We start from the raw sequence: 19081 nt of genomic DNA, 5'->3' as shown, positions 1-19081 counted from the left end.
GGAGGCGCCCTGCACCCCCCACCCCCGCCGGCGGCTCCAGGATTTCTCTCTCCCTGCCAGGAGCCTCAGCCCTGGGGTGAAGCAGAACCGCCCTGTCAGCACTTTCCACGACTTGAAAACCACCACAGACAAGAACCAAGGCTGGGAGCCGCGGAGCGGGGCGAACTCAGTCCCCCGCAGCCCCTCGTGACTCTGCACAAAGCTTGTCTGTGCTTTTGGCTCCCGCTCCCCAGGGTGGCAGCGGGAGGGGGGTCCTCTCCCCTGAGCCACGGGGCCCCCACAGCCCAGAACCCAAAGAGAAAGAGACGCTGCAGTGGCTTGGAGGGTTCAGCGGGGCTGAGGCCTTGGAAGGGTCCCCCCCCCCACTCCAACCCCCGTCGTTCACTCTCAGAGTACAGAGCTTCTCCCAAGGCCCAGAGCACAGGCGTGACCCATGAGGGAGCCCCCCAGCAGGAGACTAAAGGAAAACGCCCTCCCCCAAATCTAGCCCCCTGGGAACCCTTCTTGAAGACTCCAGCCAGCCTTGCAGCCCCGTTGGCTGCTTTGCGGATGCTCCCGTCAGTGACACCCCTGTCACAAGAGGACCCGGCTCGGGGAGGCAGCCTGGAGACCGAGGGGCAGGTCTGGCTCCAGGGCCCTGAACTCACTGCCTGTGGCCTCCTGACCGAGACCCCCTCCGCAGGGGCACCCAGCCCCCGCCAACCTCTCTTGCCTCTCTCCACACTGGGACACTGCACACTTTGTACCAGGCACTCCGGGCTGGCAGGAGGCATCCCCAGGCCTGGCAACTCACCCGACTGCACCGCCAAATCTTGGTGCTGCCCTGGAAGGTCACCGGCTGGTCACCGGCCAGCCAGTCTGCAGGATGGGCTAGAGGCCACTCTGCGCTCCCGCCCCAGGGAGCTAACTGTTGGGGACTTCTCTCTATTTATTTACTCAGCCTTTCACTGTGGCTTTGTGTCCAGAAGAAAAGGGATAGCGAGAGACCCCTTTCTCATTAGTTGTTGGGGTTTTGGGTTTGAGTATTTTTTTTCCCGTAAATTTGTTGTGCAGAAACTTGCTTTATCTTTCTTCCCTTCCTACCCCCACTACCCCTATCCCCAGTTTTGGGGTCACACCAGGCAATGCCCAGGGGTTACTCCTGGCTTTGCCTTTAGAAATCACTCTTGGCGGTACTTTGGGGGGACCATATGGGATGCAGAGATGGAACCCAAATCAGCATGTGTAAGGCAAGCAACTTACCCGCTGTCCTCTCTCTCTAGTCCCATGCAGAAGCTTTTTTTTATTTTAACAGTTTAATACAATTCCACTTGGTTTATTTGTTTGGTTTGGTGTTGGGATCTACTTCTCGTTCAATGCTTAGGAGTTGTGCCCAGCAGTGCAGGGCGGCGGGGGGCTGGCGGGGGGGGGGGGGGGGGGTTGTGTGGTGCTGGGGACTGAACCTGAGTCTCCTTCAGGCAACTTATAACTTTATAAATGTAGCTATAACATCAACACAACACCCAAACATCATTGAGCCAATCCATATCAAGAAGGCTTTCCCCTATATTTTCTTGTTCTGAGTTTTATTTCCAGCCTTCCTTCCAGGTTTCTGGGGGCATTTTTTGTTGTTGTTTTGGGTTGGTTTTTTGTTTATTGTTTAGGGATTTTTTTTTTGGACAAAGGTGCAAAGGCATTTCACTGGAGAAGGGATAGTATTTTCAACAAATGGTGCATGAAGAATTTTATATATATATATATAATAAATTTTGATCCATACCTGGCATCAAAAGGCAGTGACTTCAAAGGTGAAGTCAGTGATTTTTAACTTCATAACCTCAAGTTAAAAATATAAAATAGGGGTCAGAGAGATAGGATAGCAACTGAGATTCTTGCCTTGCATGCTGTTGAACCAGGTTCAATCCCAGGCACCTCCTATGGTCTCTTGAGTACCACCAGGAGTCATCCCTGAGCACAGAGCCAAGAAAAATCCCTGAGTACTGCTGGGTATTGCCCAACACTCTGCCCCCAACAAAAGTGGGGGAGGGACGGAGACATAACACAGGGGGTCAGGCACTCGCTTTGCATGCAACTGGCCCTGGTTTAATCCGTAGTACTGCAGATGGCCTCCCAAGCACCACCAGGAGTAATTCCTGTACACAGAGCCAGAAATAGCCCCTGAGCACTGTAGGGCATGGCTCAAAATTTAGAAAGGGGGCTTGGGGGAGACAGAGAGGATAATAGAATTGCTTTTGCCCACGCAAAAGAAAATTCCAAGAACATCAAAATCCTAACTCCCTCTGCAGACTATTAAGTCCTCTCTCCCGACCCACAGTATTCCTTGCTTGGTAACTTCAGGGCATCTCAGCTGTGCTCCCACAAGCCTGAACACAGACTCTCCAGAACACAAAGGGCTCCCCATAAAGTTCAGCCCTGAAGGAGGAACCCCACCACCGCCCGGGCAAGAGGATAAAAAGCCAATGATGTTCATTTCCAAGTGCACCGTGGGCCCCAAGCCCAGGATTTAATCCATAAAACACCTACGTGGAGTCTGGACAATAAGCATATTCAAGTCTTTTGTTGAGTTCAAAGAGAGAATTACAAACTTCCCAGCTTTTGAAAGCAAGAAATGTCTGTTCTTAGAGTTCTATCAGCAGCATCATTGCTATTTCTCACGGGGTGCGTCTGAGGTCTAGGGTGCAATGGAAGGGAGCAGTTAACTAAGACCAACATCTCCACTCTAAAGAGGAGGACACGGAGATGAAGAGGGGTGTCACACCAGCCACCTCACATAATGCATTGAGAATTCACTTAGTGACTTAGAAAGCTGAGCTATAATCATTTTTATTCCATATATCAATCTATGCAATTACTTTTTAAACAGATAATAGTTTGCTTTGTTTTGTTGAAATAAAAAATGCTATTGGAAAGTAGAAAGGAAAGAAAAATAAATTCCCCAACTGGGGAGAAACTTAGTATAAGGCTAAATGGATTTATTAAATCAAGATATAGTTTGTTGTTTAGTTTCATTGTTGTTTATTTTGGGGGCTACAAACAGCTGTGTTTAGGGTTCACTCCTGGCTCTGTCTGTACTCAGGGATCAGTCTTAACAGATTTGAGGGACCATAAGAGGTACTGGGAATTCAACCTAGGTCGGTTGCATGCAAGGCATGCATCCTACCCCAACGGTACTATCTGTCTGGGCCTTCAATTACAACTACATTAAAAGATGGAATGATAATGGGTTAATAATAAATTACAGATACAAATGATCAACAGAGAAATAAGATATATTTTAAAGGACTAAATATGAATTTTAGAACAATTAGCATCTGAAATTTAAAAATCTTTTAACAGAATAAGGGCAACAAGGAAAGAATTGGTAAACTTGTAAATAAATGAAGAGCCCCTACTTAGAATTCTCCATCTCTCCCACATTCTATGTTTTTCATGTGCCTTTCTACTTCCAAGTGGAATTTCTTTTCCTCTTCTAGAAGTTCACCCAATTTTTCTTAGAGGGACAGTTTAGTGAATTCCTTTAACTACTGGTTACCTGAAAAGCTCCTGCAAATATGATTGACAACTTAGTTGGCTAAAATAGTCTTTATTGGAGGTTCTTTCCATTCATTATTTTTCTGTGTCATGCTGCTCCCTCCTGACTCTGGCTTTCTGTCGGGAAATCTGCTGAAAGTCTTGGGGATTCCCTGATATGGGGCTCTTCGTTTTTCTCATGCAGCTTTTAGAATTACCTCTTTGAGTTTTGCCAGTTTAATTATGTGTCTTAGTGTGCATCTGTTTGGGTTTGTTTTGTTTGAGACTTCTGAGCTTTCTGGACCTTGGGGGGTCCTTAACTCCTTATTCAGATTAGAAGTTCTCAGCTATTCTTCAAATAGGAATTCTGGGACCGGGAAAAATAGCTCCAGGGACTACAGCGTGTGCTTTGCATGAGAAATTCCAGTTTCAATCACCAGCATCTCAAGCACTGCCAGGAATGACCCCTTAGCACCAAGCTAGGAGTCATCCCCAAGCATTGAACCTGAAGTGATCATTCCCCCCAAAAAAGACTTCTGCTCCTTTCTCTCTTCCTGGATCCCTGAACGATAGTGTAAATGTTACTCTTCTTGATATGTCATTCTATACAGCTTATATATATATATATATATATATATATGTATATATATATATATACACATATATATATTCATTGTTTTAAATTCTTTGTGCTTTTTTTTAATGATTTTTCCCTACTTTACCTAAACGCTCACAGATTTAACCAGTTTCTGTCATTCTGCTTTTGAAACCCTACACTGCAATATTCTAAATTGTGATACCATGTTATCTGGATGATTTCTATTTAGACTTTTCTGAAACTTCCTCTCTTACCCTGTCTTTGTTGAAATTCTCTTCCAGTGTCCTCCAGTGTCCTGTTATTTCAGTGAGCACTACTAGGACGCTGACTTTGAAGTCTTCTTCAGGGAGCTGCGTGGCTCTGGGATGCTAGAGTTTCTCTCTGGACTGTTGTCTTGTTCTATTCGGGTGTGAGAGAATTCCTCCCATCTCCCCATCAGATCTGATGTTCTGCACAGGCCTTTGAGGGCCTGGGGGCCTGTGTTCAAGTAATTCAAGTGCCTGGGTAGTGACCAGGGCCTCAAAATAGGAAGGATCTGGGGACACCAGTGCAGCAAGTTTGAGAGGGCCCAGGAGGCAACCAGGAGTATGCAATCACAAGTGCCCAGGGGTGGCTGTATCTTGAGTTCAAGAGGGTACAGGCAGCAACCACCAGTTTCTAGCAGCCAAAGGAAGCAGAAAGCTGTTGGCAGACAGCATTAGTTCTTTGTATTTAGTCCCTGGGTTCTTTGCTGCCTTATATCTGTGATCCCAGCTGCCATGAAATGACCATCAAGGGTTTCTGTTTTGTTTTGTTTGCTTTTTGGGTCACACCCGACAATACACAGGGGTTACCCCTGGCTCATGCACTCAGGAATTACTCCTAGCAGTGCTTGGGGGAGGACATATGGGATGCTAGGAACAGAACCCAGGTCAGCTGTGTGCAAAGCAAACACCCTACCCTCTGTGCTATCACTCCAGCCCCATCAAGGGTTTTTATCATGAGGAACAACAACAACAGAAAGGCTTAGAAGTCTGCTGGGTACTTTCAGTCTTAGAAGCACTCAACTTACTTGCTAACAGTCAGACATGGCAGGTAGGGACCTGTCTGCTTGGCTGCCAGAATAAGTTCTCTTGATGTCTCTCAGCCCCCAACTGAAGCACGGATTTGCTGGGGGTGATAGTGGGTGTAGCTCTCAGGGGTGTTCCCTCAGGGTCTGTTCACTGTGGAGAGGGAGAGCCAAGATGGCATCCACCAAAGCATGACTGGGTGAGATCACCAAGACGTGTCTACCAGTAATTATGCCCCAGAATTTCTTTTGTCCTGTTTCAGTGTTGTTCAGTGCAGGACTGCAGAATTGTGGTTCTGGGTGTTTGGCACAACAATCCTCCTGCTCCCCAAGGCAAAGTTTCCTACCTTAGAATTCTCTTTCTGACTGTACCTTATTGCCCACTGCAGATTCCTTTCTCAGGCAGGCGTCCATGTCTGCAGTCCATTGGGGTTCCTCCTCTGTCCCTTGCATTCTTGGAAAGTTGGCCTCGTTGAAGTTTCATTGAAAGTTTGTTCCATTGAATTTGTTTCTACATAGGTGAACCCAAGTTTTCCGATCCATTTGCTGTGATCCCCATGAGGACCAACGCAAGTTCTCCCTACCCCTACTCAGCAATCTTGACCTCATCCCTCACCAATCATCTTTTTTTTTTTTTTTTGCTTTTTTGGGTCACACCTGGTGATGCACTGGGGTTACTCCTGGCTCTGCACTCAGCAATTACCCTAGCGTTGCTCAGGGAACTGTCTGAGCATATGGGATGCTGGGAATTAAACCTGTGTCGGTCGTGTGCAAGGAAAACGCCCTACCCGCTGTGCTATTGCTCTAGCCCAGTATCATATTTTTTTGAAAGCCAAGATGAGGAATCCAAGAGAAAGCTCAAAATACTGAGCACATGCCTGCCATGAAGGAGGCCCAGGTTTGATCCTCACCGAGCCCCGCTGCATATGGCCCCCCAAAAAATTAATTAAATGAAACCAAAGTGAGTCAAGTTCACTGTCCTTTCTTGAGTTACCTTTTCAGAGGAACTCAAAATGTTCCCCCAATGATGTATGTTTCCTTACTTTTCCAAAGGAAAAAGAGTGAACTAGACATGTATTTAATATTCAAAGGCCTCCCTCTCTAGGAGGAAAAAAACACTTTCTTAAGAATGTTTGCCCACTGGTGGTCTCCCCATAGCTTCCTGTTTGAGTCATCTCAAAACTGAGCTGACTCAAGGTCTAGTTTTTCGCCAGCCCAGAAGAAGGACCTATCAGTGTCTCCTTCCTGGGGTCAGGGGTTCAGGGGACAGTGCCAATGAGGTTTGTGGGGGTCTAGTGGCAGGCAGAGAGACACAGCTGAATGGCTTGGAGACAGGCTTTGAAGGGGGGCGACTGGACCAGATATCCTAGAACAGACCTGCATTTGCTGGCATCTGCCAGTATCCACATCTGCTAAATGGGATGCCCAATGAGGTGACACTTCCTGTCCATGGCAAGGACAGGAATGATGGGTCTGCCAGGGTCTAGCACAAAGTTGGCAGAGTGCAGCTGGGTTTTTTTTTTCCTTTCCTTTTCTGTTTTCTAACCAATTATGAGTTTCTGGGGCCAGAGAGCTAGCACAGCAGGTAGGGCATTTGTCTTGCACAGAGCCGACCTGGGTTTGATCCCTGGCATCCCATATGGTCCCCCAAGCAGCGCCAGGAGTAACCCCCTGAGCATTGCCAGGTGTGGCCCAAAAACAAAAACAAAAACAAAACAAAGAAATCAACATCTAGAGGATATGACAGATGGTGCCCACTTTCTCCTGTTCCCAAATAAAGTCTGATTTTCTTCTTAAAAAAATAAATAAATAAATTAGAATGAGTTTCCAAGTTAATGCTCTCCTGGTCTTACACCAGGGCTTCCTCAACCCTCTCCCTCCAAGAATGGCTGGAGTCTAAAGGAGTCTGGCCGGGAGGAGGGGGGTGAAGGGCGAGGAGGGGAGCACTGCTTTCCCTGTTTCACCCTCCTGGCCCCAGACTTAAGGAGGACAAGAAAAGCCCTAGTGCCAGCTATTTGAGGAAGAAAGCATCAGGGCACTGGAGGGCAGGAGGGCAAGCAAACACAGCCAGGACTGAGCGCCAAGGTTCCCCCACAGCCGAGGCCAGGGCCTCCCCGAGTGCCCCCATCACTGTACCCACCTGACACTGCCCCAGGCCGGCTCCTCCTCCTGGGTCACCGCTGTGAATGCCACAACCCATCTGTCTCTCCCGACCTGAGCCTCCGGATGCGAAGCCCTCACCCTCAGAGGGCATGAGGTGCTCAAGGAGCCACGCGGGGCTGGGGGGAACTCATGGACTATCTTGGCCAACCGCAGGGCACGGATGGGGGGGGAACTGGAGCTCTTCCCCCACCAACCCTGCATTTGCAACACCCCTTCCAGGAAGACCACAGAAAGGGAGGGATTCCTAACCTTTTGGGAAAGTGACTCAGAGCTCTGAGAATCCAGGGACAGGAGGCAGGAACCGGGAGAGCCCCTCCCCCGTGAAGGAGCTCTGCTTTCCTCCTGGGATGTCTAGTGAGGGGGAGCAGAGCCTGCACCCCACACGGTGCACCCCAGCCCGTGTCCCGTTAAAGCAGGCTTGGGCCACATGCCACAGCCCTGCTCAGGAGCTTAACCCCAGCTTCCCTGGAGTCACTGACCCAAGGAAGGCTCCCCCCACCATGGCCACTTCCTCCCGGCCCTCAGCACTGTCCCCCCAACTCCCTGCCCCCTGACTCCAGCCCCTAGACCAGACCCCCGCTCCCCAGACCCTGACAGACCTGCGGAATGGCCCTATTGGGACACCCAGACAGCAACTCCTCCAGAAACCAAGCCCGCCCACCCAGGACTTCTGCCCCCTTTTCCCACTGGTGACCCCTTCTCCCCCGAGAAAGGCCACAGGGGCGAGCGCAGACCTCAACTCCATAACGCAGTTCATTTGAGGGGGATGAGGTGATTCCATTCAGAAACCGTTTACTGTTGCCAAAGTGTTCACAATCCCCCACATTCAGAGATGCGGATCTCTCCCCAATAAGGTCACAACCCCCCAGATTAGGAAACTGAGCTATTTCTCCTTCTGGCCAGAAGGTTCTTCCTGGTTCAAACAGGACCTGCCCAAGCCTGGCTGTACTCAGAGCCCCTCAGAACTGTCCCCAGCTTGAGGCTCCTCCTGGAGAGCCACCCCCAGTGGCCTGTCCATCATGCCCCAAACACCCCCGACAGGAGACCATCCCACAGCACAAATGGGGGCACAAAAGCCCGAGAGGCTCCCCCCTACCCAGACATCACTGCCACTTTCAGGGACAGGGCTGGGGTGAGGCCGTCCCAGACTCGCAGCCCTGCTGCAGTGCCTCTCCTGCCACTAACTGTCCAGTGGTGCTGTCTGACCCCTCTCTGGCAGACTGGGCCCTCCCATCACCCATTTTTGGTCTGTCCTTGAGCAGCCCCCTTCTGCTGTTAGCTGCCCAGCGTGGGGGTGGCCTGCACACTGGGCATCATTAGGAAATCTTCAGTGTGAGGAAACAGTGTCTATGATCCACTCAGTTTGGCAGTTTCTTTCCTACAGGACTTATCAGCACCTTTCATTCCCTTAAGTGTATTCTAAACCTCCCTCCGGTAGAAGTGTAGATTTGTCCCTTTCAACCCTGCTTGATCCCCCTGCTCCCATCCCATCCACAACTCTACTGGTTTCTTAAAAGTCTTTGTGTATTTGGTTGGTTAGAAGGTCAGGGAAGGGGGTTTTTAACACACGAGGCAATCCTCAGGGCTTACTCCTGGCTCTGTGCTCGGGGCTCATTGCTGGTGGTGCTCAGGAGACTGTGGTGGTGCCATGCCAGGATTCTGTTTGGTTTGGTCTGATTTTTGTGGGATATGGGGCCACACCTAGAAGTATCCAGGGCTCACTTCTGGCTCTGCACTCAGGAGATCCCTCTTGGCAGTGCTCGGGGAACCATACGAGGTGCGGGGGATTGAACCGCATGCAAAGCCAACCCCTTGGAACAGTCTTGAAGACAGGCTGGTGCACCCCCTTCGGGACAGCTTGGCCCAGCACTGGGCCCCGGGTCGGGTGAAAGGGAGTGTGAGAAGCTCCTTCCTTTTAGGAGGGACACAGGGTGCTGTTTTGTCTACTGATGAGCCACCCTCAGAGTCGGCCCATCCTTGCTTCCTTCCAGGGACATGGCCGGAAGGAGCCTAAGTGGACAATGCCCACCCACACACAGGTCTTCATGGCCAGTCAAACTAAGAGGAATTAAGCTGAGACCATCCTGCACCCCACCCCTCTGCAGACCCTGCGGCCTGCCCTCTGCTCCCCAGGAAAACAGAACCCCTCGATTTTCAGATACACTGGGGAGAAAAGCCCCCCACTTGCCTCCCCCACCAGCAACAGCAGCAACAAGCCCCCCCCCCACATGCTCCCTGCCCTCAATGCCCCATCTCCCACACCCATACGGGTACCCAGGCTCTGCCACTGCTGCTTAGGCTTGGGGGGCTCCACAGAGGATGTCATGCTTCAGGCTGGCATCAGCTGCTTCCCCCAATCTCCCGGGCCCCAGGCCGGCTGCAGGAAGGGTGCTGGGTGCAGATTGGCTGCCCACAGGGCCGGGCGTGACTGTGGGCAGAGATAAGATGCCCGGTGCCCCACTGCCTGTCACCCTGCCCTGAACAGGCACCTCAGACACCCGTTTTGAGGTCTCCGGAGCATCTCCGAGTCGGGTCCCCTGAGCAGCAGAGGCGACCCTCAAGCCCCTCCTCCAGCCCTCCACCCCCATCCTGCAGAGTGGGCCCTGCTGCCAGCACCCCTTCTGCACAAATCCTGCAGCCTACAGCCACTCAGCCGCTCCTCACCCCCGGCACGGCCCTCTCCATGCTTTCAGGTCTTGGCTGCACCCGTGCCCATACCTGACTGTCGCCAGAGTCGGGTCCTTCATCCTCGCTCCACAACAAAAGGCCTCTAGATCAGCTGGGCACCCCCTGAGTCTGGCAGAGAGTCTCATGCGAAGTGGTGTCCCAGGTGACCCGAGCGAACGGGAACGTGTGAGAAGCACCTTCAGAGCCCACCACTCTGAAATCATCAAGTCACTGCACCCAAGACCTAGAAACTTCCAGGGTGCCCAGGGACCTCATGAACAAAGGCTTGGCAGTGCAGACCGTCTGCAGCCAGGCTTCCCCTCCTTCTCAGGCTAGGGCTCCCCCTCTGCTGTGGGAACGCCAGCCCCTCCCTTGCGGCTCAAAGGCACCACTCAGGATTTCACTGGAAGTACCACCGCTTCCAGAAAGCTGGACTGGACTGAGTGCCAGGACATTCCACCTGTCCGGACTTGCTCTTCTTTTACAGAGAGCGGGGCGGGGGCATATCCTGCATTTCCCACCACTGAGTCCCACAGAAGCCCGAGGAAGCCTGGAGTCTGCCGACAGGACGTCCTCCCTCACCTCTGAGTGGAATAGAGGTTTTTTCCTCCTCTCACAGACCAGAACTCGGATTGGGTGGACAAGCCTCACGCATACTCCCTGTCAGAGAAGCAGGGACCCCGAGAACCACGGGCCTGGCAGCTTCCGGCCTCAGCGTGCTCCTTCGGTACCTCCATCTCCCCAAAGTCAGCAAGAGTGCCAAGCATTCTGCCTCCTCTCCCTTCAGGGGGCGCGCAGTTTTGACCAAACAGGTCCCCTAAACACTGCAGCTCAGAATTTAGAAGAGAGACACCATCTCCTGCCCCCCAACACCCATCCCACTGGCAAACTCCATTGGCAAACTCTTGCTTAGCCAGCCAGGCACCCAGGACACCGAGGCACCTGCCCAGAAGTATCCTCAGGCCCACACAGGGCAGCACACAGGCCGCCAGGGCCACCGCGCCCTGCTCCCCACTCCCTCCCTCCTGGCCCAGTTTCTCCTGGCAGCCATGGAACCCCAGGGGAAGGCCTCACTCCTTTCCACAGGGCTGCAGCCAGGCACCCCAGCACGTTTCCAACTTCCACAACCTCTGGGACTGCGAGGGAACAGAATCTTCCGACCCTGTTCTAGAGCCAAACCGAGGGAAGGAGACGAAGCACTTTTCAGTTCCCCATTCTCTGTTCCCCCAACTCTACACCCAAAGCCAATATTAGACCCCGTTTTCCCAAGGCCAAGCTGGCCACTCCACCCTCAAACACTCTTACTGGAATCCAAAACAGGCGAGTTTATCGGCAGAACCCTGTGACCTCCCAGAAGTTGGGGTGTGTGTGTGTGTGTGTGTGTGTGTGTGTGTGTGTGTGTGTATTGGAATTCTAAGAGGTAGACTGAGAAGGCAAATGGGGTGAAGCCAAACCCATGAGGGGCAGGTAGGGGGGCATGCTAATAGTGGCCCCTCAAGCAGGGAGTTGTTTTTGTAGCCAAAGCAGCTGACCTCCCAGCACCCCAAAATAACAATGATGCCTAACTGCTTGCTCTGGGCCTTGGAGCTCTCCGGGAATAATCAGTGAAGCATGAAACAGAAAAATTCAGCAACCCAGCCTGGGTGAGGCCCTTTCTACCTTCATGGGTGTGGCTTCTTTCTTAACCTTCCCAGCCCCTGGGCCTGGAAGGGAGTTGGGGAACCACTAGTGTCTAAGAGGCCTTCAGCTGGCATATCTGAGAGGCAGGGAGAAGTGCGGAGTGAAGAGGTGGAGGTTCAGAGTATGGAACCTGGAGCCCGCTGGTCTGGGTTCGAATCCTCACTTAGTCAGGACAGAATTCTATGAGTCTGCCTCAGTCTTCCACATGTAAAATGGAAGGTAAACCTACCTAAGAGAGCTACTAAGAGAATGAGAACTGAGTTAATATCTGCAGTCCTTAGACCAGTGAAAACACCCACAAACTTCACGAGACCCTGACCCAGCACTCCCTAATTCCTCCCACCCAGTATTGCCTCCTGTCTCCTACCTGTCCCAACTCAAGGCCCTTCCCAGACATGTCAGCCCGACCCTGGATTCAGCCCCCCAACCCCTCCCTCCATTATTCGCCAGTGTTACACTCACTCCACTGCTGTTCCCCCTGTCCTGGCCAAGGCTCCCCTCCTCCCCCAGATCTCATATCCCTGCTCTGTTCTCCACTCTGAGAGCACCGGCCACACAATTCAACTCTCAGCTGGCGCCTCTGAGCAAACAGGCAAGCCGGGAGCGGAAGACCAAGGGTCTCCATAGAGAGATGCCCTATCCCAGCTTCTTCCTCCCCATCAACTTATCAACTTCCTGTTCCCTGGGGCTGGGCACCCAGCAGTCACCCAACAAAGGGGTCTGAACAAGTATCTGTCTGTACAGGCCGCCCCCATTTCTTGAGTTGCAAATACAACACACACACACACACACACACACACACACACACACACACACACCTGCTGACCAGCCTGGATTTCTACCAAAGATAGCACTGTAGCACTGTCATCTCACTGTTCATCTATTTGCTCAAGCAGGCACCAGTAATGTCTCCATTGTGAGACTTGTTGTTACTGTTTTTGGCATATCGAATACATCACGGGGAGCTTGCCAGGCTCTGCCGTGTGAGCGGAATATTCTTGGTAGGTCTCTGAGAGGGACAGAGGAATCGAACCCAGTCGACCCAATGCAAGGCAAATGCCCTACCCGCTGTGCTATCGCTCCAGCCCACCAAAGATAGCAAAGGAAATCATTGCTCCCCAGCCCACAGTGACCCATATGCACTCCACATCCCCCCATACCCCAGCCAAGATCCTCCTGGTCAGACAGGCCTGCCTTCCAGCCACGAGAATCTTCTCTACTTCCCTTTCTCACATCCCACTGGCCCTTCAAGATTCTGCAGAGATTTGCACAAATGCTTTTGTGGAAAATAAATGAAAATCTTTGGGTCACTTGAGGTTTCAGAATCCTTCATGTCTGAGGATGTGGCCCAGTGAGAGAGTATATGTCTTGCATGGGAGAGGCCCTGGGTTCAAGCCCTTCCACTGTGAAAGAGAAAGGAAAGAAAGAGGAGAGGAGGAAGGAAGGAAAGAGGAAAAAAAGGAAAAAAAGAAAGAAAGAAAGAAAGAAAGAAAGAAAGAAAGGAAGGAAGGGAGAGAAAGGGAGAAAGAAAGAAAGAAAGAAAGAAAGAAAGAAAGAAAGAAAGAAAGAAAGGAAGGAAGGAAGGAAGGAAGGAAGGAAGGAAGGAAGGAAGGGGAAGGAAGGAAGGAAGGAAGGAAGGAAGGAAGGAAGGAAGGAAGGAAGGAAGGAAGGGGAAGGAAGGAAGGAAGGAAGGGGAAGGAAGGAAGGAAGGAAGGAAGGAAGGAAGGAAGGAAGGAAGGGGAAGGAAGGAAGGAAGGAAGGAAGGGGAAGGAAGGAAGGAAGGAAGGGGAAGGAAGGAAGGAAGGAAGGAAGGGAGGGAGGGAGGGAGGGAAGGAGGAAGGAAGAAAAGGAAAGAAAGAAAGAAAGAAAGAAAGAAAGAAAGAAAGAAAGGAAGAAAGGAAGGAAGGAAGGAAGAAAGGAAGGGAGGGAGAGAAAGGAAGGAAGGAAGGAAGGAAGGAAGGAAGGAAGGAAGGAAGGAAGGAAGGAAGGAAGGAAGAGAGGGAAGGAGGGAAGGAAGAGAGGGAAGGAGGGAAGAAAGAAAAGGAAAGAAGAAAGAAAGAAAGAAAGAAAGAAAGAAAGAAGAGAAAGAAAGAAAGAAAGAAAGAAGAGAAAGAAAGAAAGAAAGGAGGGAGGGAGGGAAGGAAGGAGGGAGGGAGGGGAAGGAAGGAAGGAAGGAAGGAAGGAAGGAAGGAAGGCAGGGAGGGAGGGAGGGAGGAAGGGAGGAAGGAAGGAAGGAAAAGTCAGTTCTGTGTTGATTATAAAACTGTCCCTTCCTACCTTGTCCAGCCCTGACTTTCCTCCTGACTCCAAACTTCTTGAGTGCCGGTTATATGCTGGTTATGGCAGGCACAATGCTTGAAGCTTGGAGGCAGCACTTTGCCATTCAGACAAGGCTTCAGCCCTCGCGAGCTCAGACAGGCCAGAGAGATGGTATAGGAGTTAAGGTGCTGGGCACAGTTGACCCCAGTCCAATCCAGAGCTTCATCCCCAGTTCCACATCATCCTCAAGCACGTCTGGGAGTGACTCCAGCACAGAGCCAGGAATAGACCCTGAGCGCCACTTGGCATGGCCCAAACCCCACCCCTCTCCAATAAAAGGCCAGACAAAGCAGACAGATACAACCAATAATTATAGACTAACAATGCTAATAAAGTAAACCAGGAGCCGGGGAGACAGCTCAAAGGGCGGGTCCACATGCTTTGTTAGGGGTCGGGGGTCTACTCCAGGAGTAGCCCCAGAACACTCCTGGGTATGGCTGCAAATCAAAACAGAATCAAACTTAATTATGACCAAGTATCTCAGTAGAAAAAACATGAATAACAAACCCCCAAAATTATTCAAGGGAAACTGAGAGTAAGGAATGAGACGATCTAATCAATTTTCCCCCTTCTTTCTTCTTCTGTTTTTTTTTCCTTTCTTTCTTTTCTGCAGTGCCAGGTTGGAGTCCAGGGCCTCCCTCCCACATGACCGGCCACACCTCTGGTCCTTCAATATTTTTCTAATCAACCCTGCTGCCGGATTGCAGTGAATCAGAGGAGGGCACCTGAGGCCTGGGAAAGGAGGGAGCAACTCCTACAACAGGTAGGGCAAGGAGGCAGGAGGCAGCTGGTCCTGGAGGCAGGGGAGTCAGAGCGTGAACGTGTCTGAGACGGATTTGTCCAGAAACCAGCAAAAGGATCCGCTGTGGGACTGGATGTGGGCACGAAGCTAAAGGGCACACATGCCACCTGGTTTCCTGTGCCTAACGGTGAGGGGGTTCGGAGAGGGGGGAGCCAGAGCATTTACCGAGGTGAGAAAGCTGCAGTTGGGGTTTTTTTGTGACTGAGACATCAGGACACCCTTCACCAGAGAAGCAGGGGCAGGGGACAATTGCTCCTGTAGATCCTGAGAACTGGGCCCCAGGCAGAACTCAGTGATGGGTCAACCAAGTGAAGGGAAACCCTTTTTTTTTTTAAATAAAAGTGAAAATTATAAGACTAAGAATCATGACATTAAATCTGCGTGATTGGAAATACATGCTTGATGTTAAAATTCTGAGAAAGTATGCGATTTCTTTGGTCTCGGAGTCCCATCCCGCAGAGCTGGAGGGTACTCCTGGTTCAGTGCTCACAGATGTTTCCCAGCGGTATTCCGGGGATCCAAGCTGGGTCTCCCCTCTGCAAAGCGTGCGCTCCTTTGAGCCATCTCCCTGGTCCCCAAGAATGAGATTTCGGCTACTGTCTTGTGTAAATAGAGGGAGGAGATGGAAGAGGGAGAGAAGCGAGGAGCCGCTGAGTACGCGAACCCTGACTGGGTCCTGCGCCACAGCCACCGCCGCTGAGCAGAGAAGTTTCCCAGCAGACAGGCCATCCAGGCAGGGAAGGACCTGCTGCTTCCCCCCAACAAAGCCAAGGGGGGCCGCCGCAACAGGATGCAGGTGTGAGGCCTTCAGACACACACCTACCCCCTTTCCACTCTGCCTTCGTTCCGGGCCCGTGACCCTGGACACCTGCCCTTTGGCAGACAGCTCTGGCCACGGACCATGAGCGCGCCCCCCACGACCCCCTTTCCTCAAGCCGGGACTGGCACGGAATGTCCCACCAGCAGCAGCTTCTGCAAACAACCTGTGGGCACATGTCACCATCTGTGCCAGCCCCGGTGCCGTATGTCATGAGGCCACGGCCCTTCCTGGTAGAAGTCCGAGGGGATCCGAGCGGGGCTGCACCGGGACCCCCCGTGGGCAGTGCCAGTGCCCCGGGCCTCTTTCCTCAAACCCTCCCCCAAAGTGAGCACTAGCACCCACCCGGGACCTTCTTCCCAGCCCGGCTCTCTCGCCCAGCGGGGCGCAGCCTAGGAGTCCCCAGATGGCCCTTGGGAGAGAGACCTGGTGTCCACCCTGCCGGGGGGAGGAACAGACCCCCGGGACTGCCCCCGCGCCCCGCCATCCCCCGGGGAGCCTCCCCTTCTCTCCGGGGCGCCCAGCCTCTGCGCCGCGGGGCGTCCGCGCCCGGCTTTGTCTGCGCCCCAGGAGCGCGCCCGCCGGGTGCCCGGGGCGCTCCCCTCCGGCTCGCAGCGCGCGGGGTCCCGCCAGCCCGACGCCCCCCGGCGCGCTCTCCCCGGCCCGATCTCCGCTCGCCCGGCCCGCCCCGGGGCAGCCGGACCAACCCCCCGACTGCCCCCGGCGCGATCGAGGGGGGCGCGGCGCCCACCGCTGTCCGCCAGGCGCGGGGAGCGCCGGCCCGAGCGCCGCGCTGGCCGCCCGCGCGCCCGGGGCCAGCCGAGCCCCCTCGCCCTCCCGCCCCGCACCCCGAGATCGTGGGGAGCCGCCGCGGCCCCGAGCCCCGCGAGTCGGCGCGCGGTACCTTTCCCTGCGGAGCCGGGGAAGTGATCGTGCGGCGAGCGGCGCTCCGGCCTCGGCCTCGTCCGCCTCCCCTCCTCCGCCAGCCGCCTGGCTTCCTCCTCCAGCCGCCGCCGGGACCGTAGGGGCCCGAGCCAGCCGCCGCGGCCTGTGTGGGGCCCCGCTCCGCCTCGCGTCCCCAGCCCACCCCGCCCGGTCCGCGCGGCCCGGCCCCCGCTCCGCCTCCGGGCGGGGACGCACCCAGCTCCTCCCCGGGCCCGCCCCGCGCGCGCCGGGAAGCGGGTGGCCGCGGCGGCGGCCCCGGCCGGGGAGGTGGGGTGGTAAGGGTCGCAGCCGCCTCTCCCCGCCCCCCGGAAGACGTGGGACGGCTTTGCGGGGGGCGACTCTGCCGGCCCGGCTCCCCGGTGCAGCTTCGAGAGGGGCTGCGGGAGGAGGCTCTGGGGCGCAGGCAGTTTCTCGCTATTTAAACCCGGGAGTCTCTCCAGAACTTCCGGGGGCCGGGGCACATCTCTACTCGGGGTGACAAGTCTTCCGTGGGAGCCAGCCGGGCTGCAGCCCTGGACTGTCTTGCAGCCTGCAAGCGAACCTAGAGCCGCGCGCTCCAGCGCAGACACGGGCCGATGGGGTGCAGAGGTCTCCCTGGGGAAGTGGGATTTGGGGAGTTAGTACTCGAATGACAGCACATGTTTTGAATGAGGGAGGCCCAGGCTTGATCCCTAGCACCCAGGGGTCGCACGCTGAGTGACGCCAGGAGCCACCTCAAGAGTCGCTCCTAAGAACTACTGGGTGTGACCCCCAAATCAAGAAAAAATAGTAAAACGAAACGGAGTATTTCTCTCTCTCTCTCTCTCTCTCTCTCTCTCTCTCTCTCTCTCTCTCTCTCTCTCTCTCTCTCTCTCTCTCAGGAGACACCTCTTGTGTGCTGGTTATAGGGCAAGAACATGGTGAATTATTGGTGACTTTCTTTCTTGGCACAAAGGTCCGAGCATTGACCAAGCTATACCCTGCACCTAGAACCTTTCTCCCCTCTTCTGGCAAATCCCTGTGATCCCAATGAAATTTAAAGTCAGGATGAATGTCACACCCTCCTCTGTAAATCCTTCCCTGTCGCCAAGGAGAGCCAAGGTTTCTGAGTGAATCCTCAAGATCAATGAGTTTGAACTCGGCTTCCATGTGGAACATGAGAATAGCTTCATCTTCCCAGGCTTCCGTTTCTTAACCTGTTAAGAGGATAAAGAAGCCAGAGAGATAGTACAGGTGTCAAGGTGCTTGACTTATAGCCGGCTGACACAGGTTCAATCTTCTGTACCACAAACGGTTGCCCAAGCAGAGCCAGGAATGATTCCTGAGCACATAGCCAGGAGTGAGCCCTGAGCCCAGCTGGCTGTGACCCCAAAACCTAAATAAATAAATAGATGGTGCTAGCACCCATCTCACATGCACGCCCCGAGTTTGACTTCCCTGTCTCCCCATCCCCCATCAAATGGATGCCTTCTCCAGGGATCAAAAATGAAGCAAAATTTTAGTCAGAAGAAATCACCATCCCGATCAGATAACTAACACCCTTTTAAGAAAGATCTTCTGGTTGAAACCAAGATAAAAGCATCACTCCTCATACAGAGTTTGAGAGAAACCTCAATTTGAAAAAAAAAAAAAGAGAGAGAAGTACAGGAGTAAAGATGCTACCCTTGTTTGCAGTCGATGGTGGTTGAACCCCAGGCACTGCATATGATCCACCGAGCACTGTCAGGCGACACTCCAGAGCACAGAACCAGGAATAGCTCCCGAGTACCTCCAATGTGTCCCCCCAAAACAAAACGATGATAATGAATTGTTATAAGTATGAGTGAAGAATATGAACATGGGCTTGAGGGCTGGAGCGATAGCACAGTGGTAGGGTGCCTTGCACACAGCCGGAGGGCCAAGCCCAGTTCGATTCTCCACCCCTCTCGGAGAGCCCGGTAAGTTACTGAGAGTATCAATATGCCAAACACAGTAACAAGTCTCAAAATGGAGACGTGACTGGGCCCACTCAAGCAAATTAATGAACAATGGGAGGACAGAGAGCAAAGATGAGAAACTAGTCACCAAAGTAAAGTAAAGGAAGCATTAATACATCCACCCAGGTCCTCACTACTTTCAGCAAGAGGCCACGCTTTGACCCAGTTGGCTCTGACTGGGGCACATATCACTGTTGGGGCCTGAATCATACACCCAGGACTGAAGTGGATCCTATCCAAGCCCCAGGGATGGGGAGTGAGGAAGGTCTTCTGTGTTCTGTCTACTGTTGGAATAGACCAGAGCTCCGTGCCAAGCTCCTGGAAAATTCACCAAAAATATTGCCCATTGTTGAGGACATTTGTCATGTTTCAGGAATCCCCAAGACCTTTTGAGAGCCATTCTATGTTTGGGAATTTTTGTGTGTGTCACAGAATCCTGCACCCCCTGTTCCGAAGCCAAAATCTGTTTCCCCGTATCCTCAGCAGCTGGGCTGCTGGCATCATGCAGCCCTGACAACCAGATGCACCATGGAACTGCTTTTTGTTTTTCTACTCAGGGACTGCTCCCAACCCAATC

General features: G+C 53.0%; 1 protein-coding gene across 2 annotated transcripts in view; it reads right to left on the bottom strand.

The window, feature by feature from the left end:
• SMOX (spermine oxidase) overlaps positions 1-16701 on the bottom strand; it is a 53617-nt gene extending 36916 nt beyond the window's left edge. The window contains exon 1 of one of the 2 annotated variants that reach the window (XM_056121210.1): positions 16509-16701. The gene's annotated coding sequence lies outside the window, so the exon portion shown is untranslated. The remainder of the gene's footprint in view (positions 1-16508) is intronic. The other variant, XM_056121209.1, reaches the window with a different exon arrangement.
• Between the last annotated feature and the right edge of the window lie 2380 nt (positions 16702-19081).

Source organism: Sorex fumeus, unplaced genomic scaffold, assembly GCF_029834395.1.
Source record: "Sorex fumeus unplaced genomic scaffold, SorFum_2.1 ptg000044l, whole genome shotgun sequence".
Lineage (NCBI taxonomy): Eukaryota > Metazoa > Chordata > Mammalia > Eulipotyphla > Soricidae > Sorex > Sorex fumeus.
Note: the sequence above shows the minus strand (reverse complement) of the source record. Positions and strands in the feature narration are given on the sequence as shown.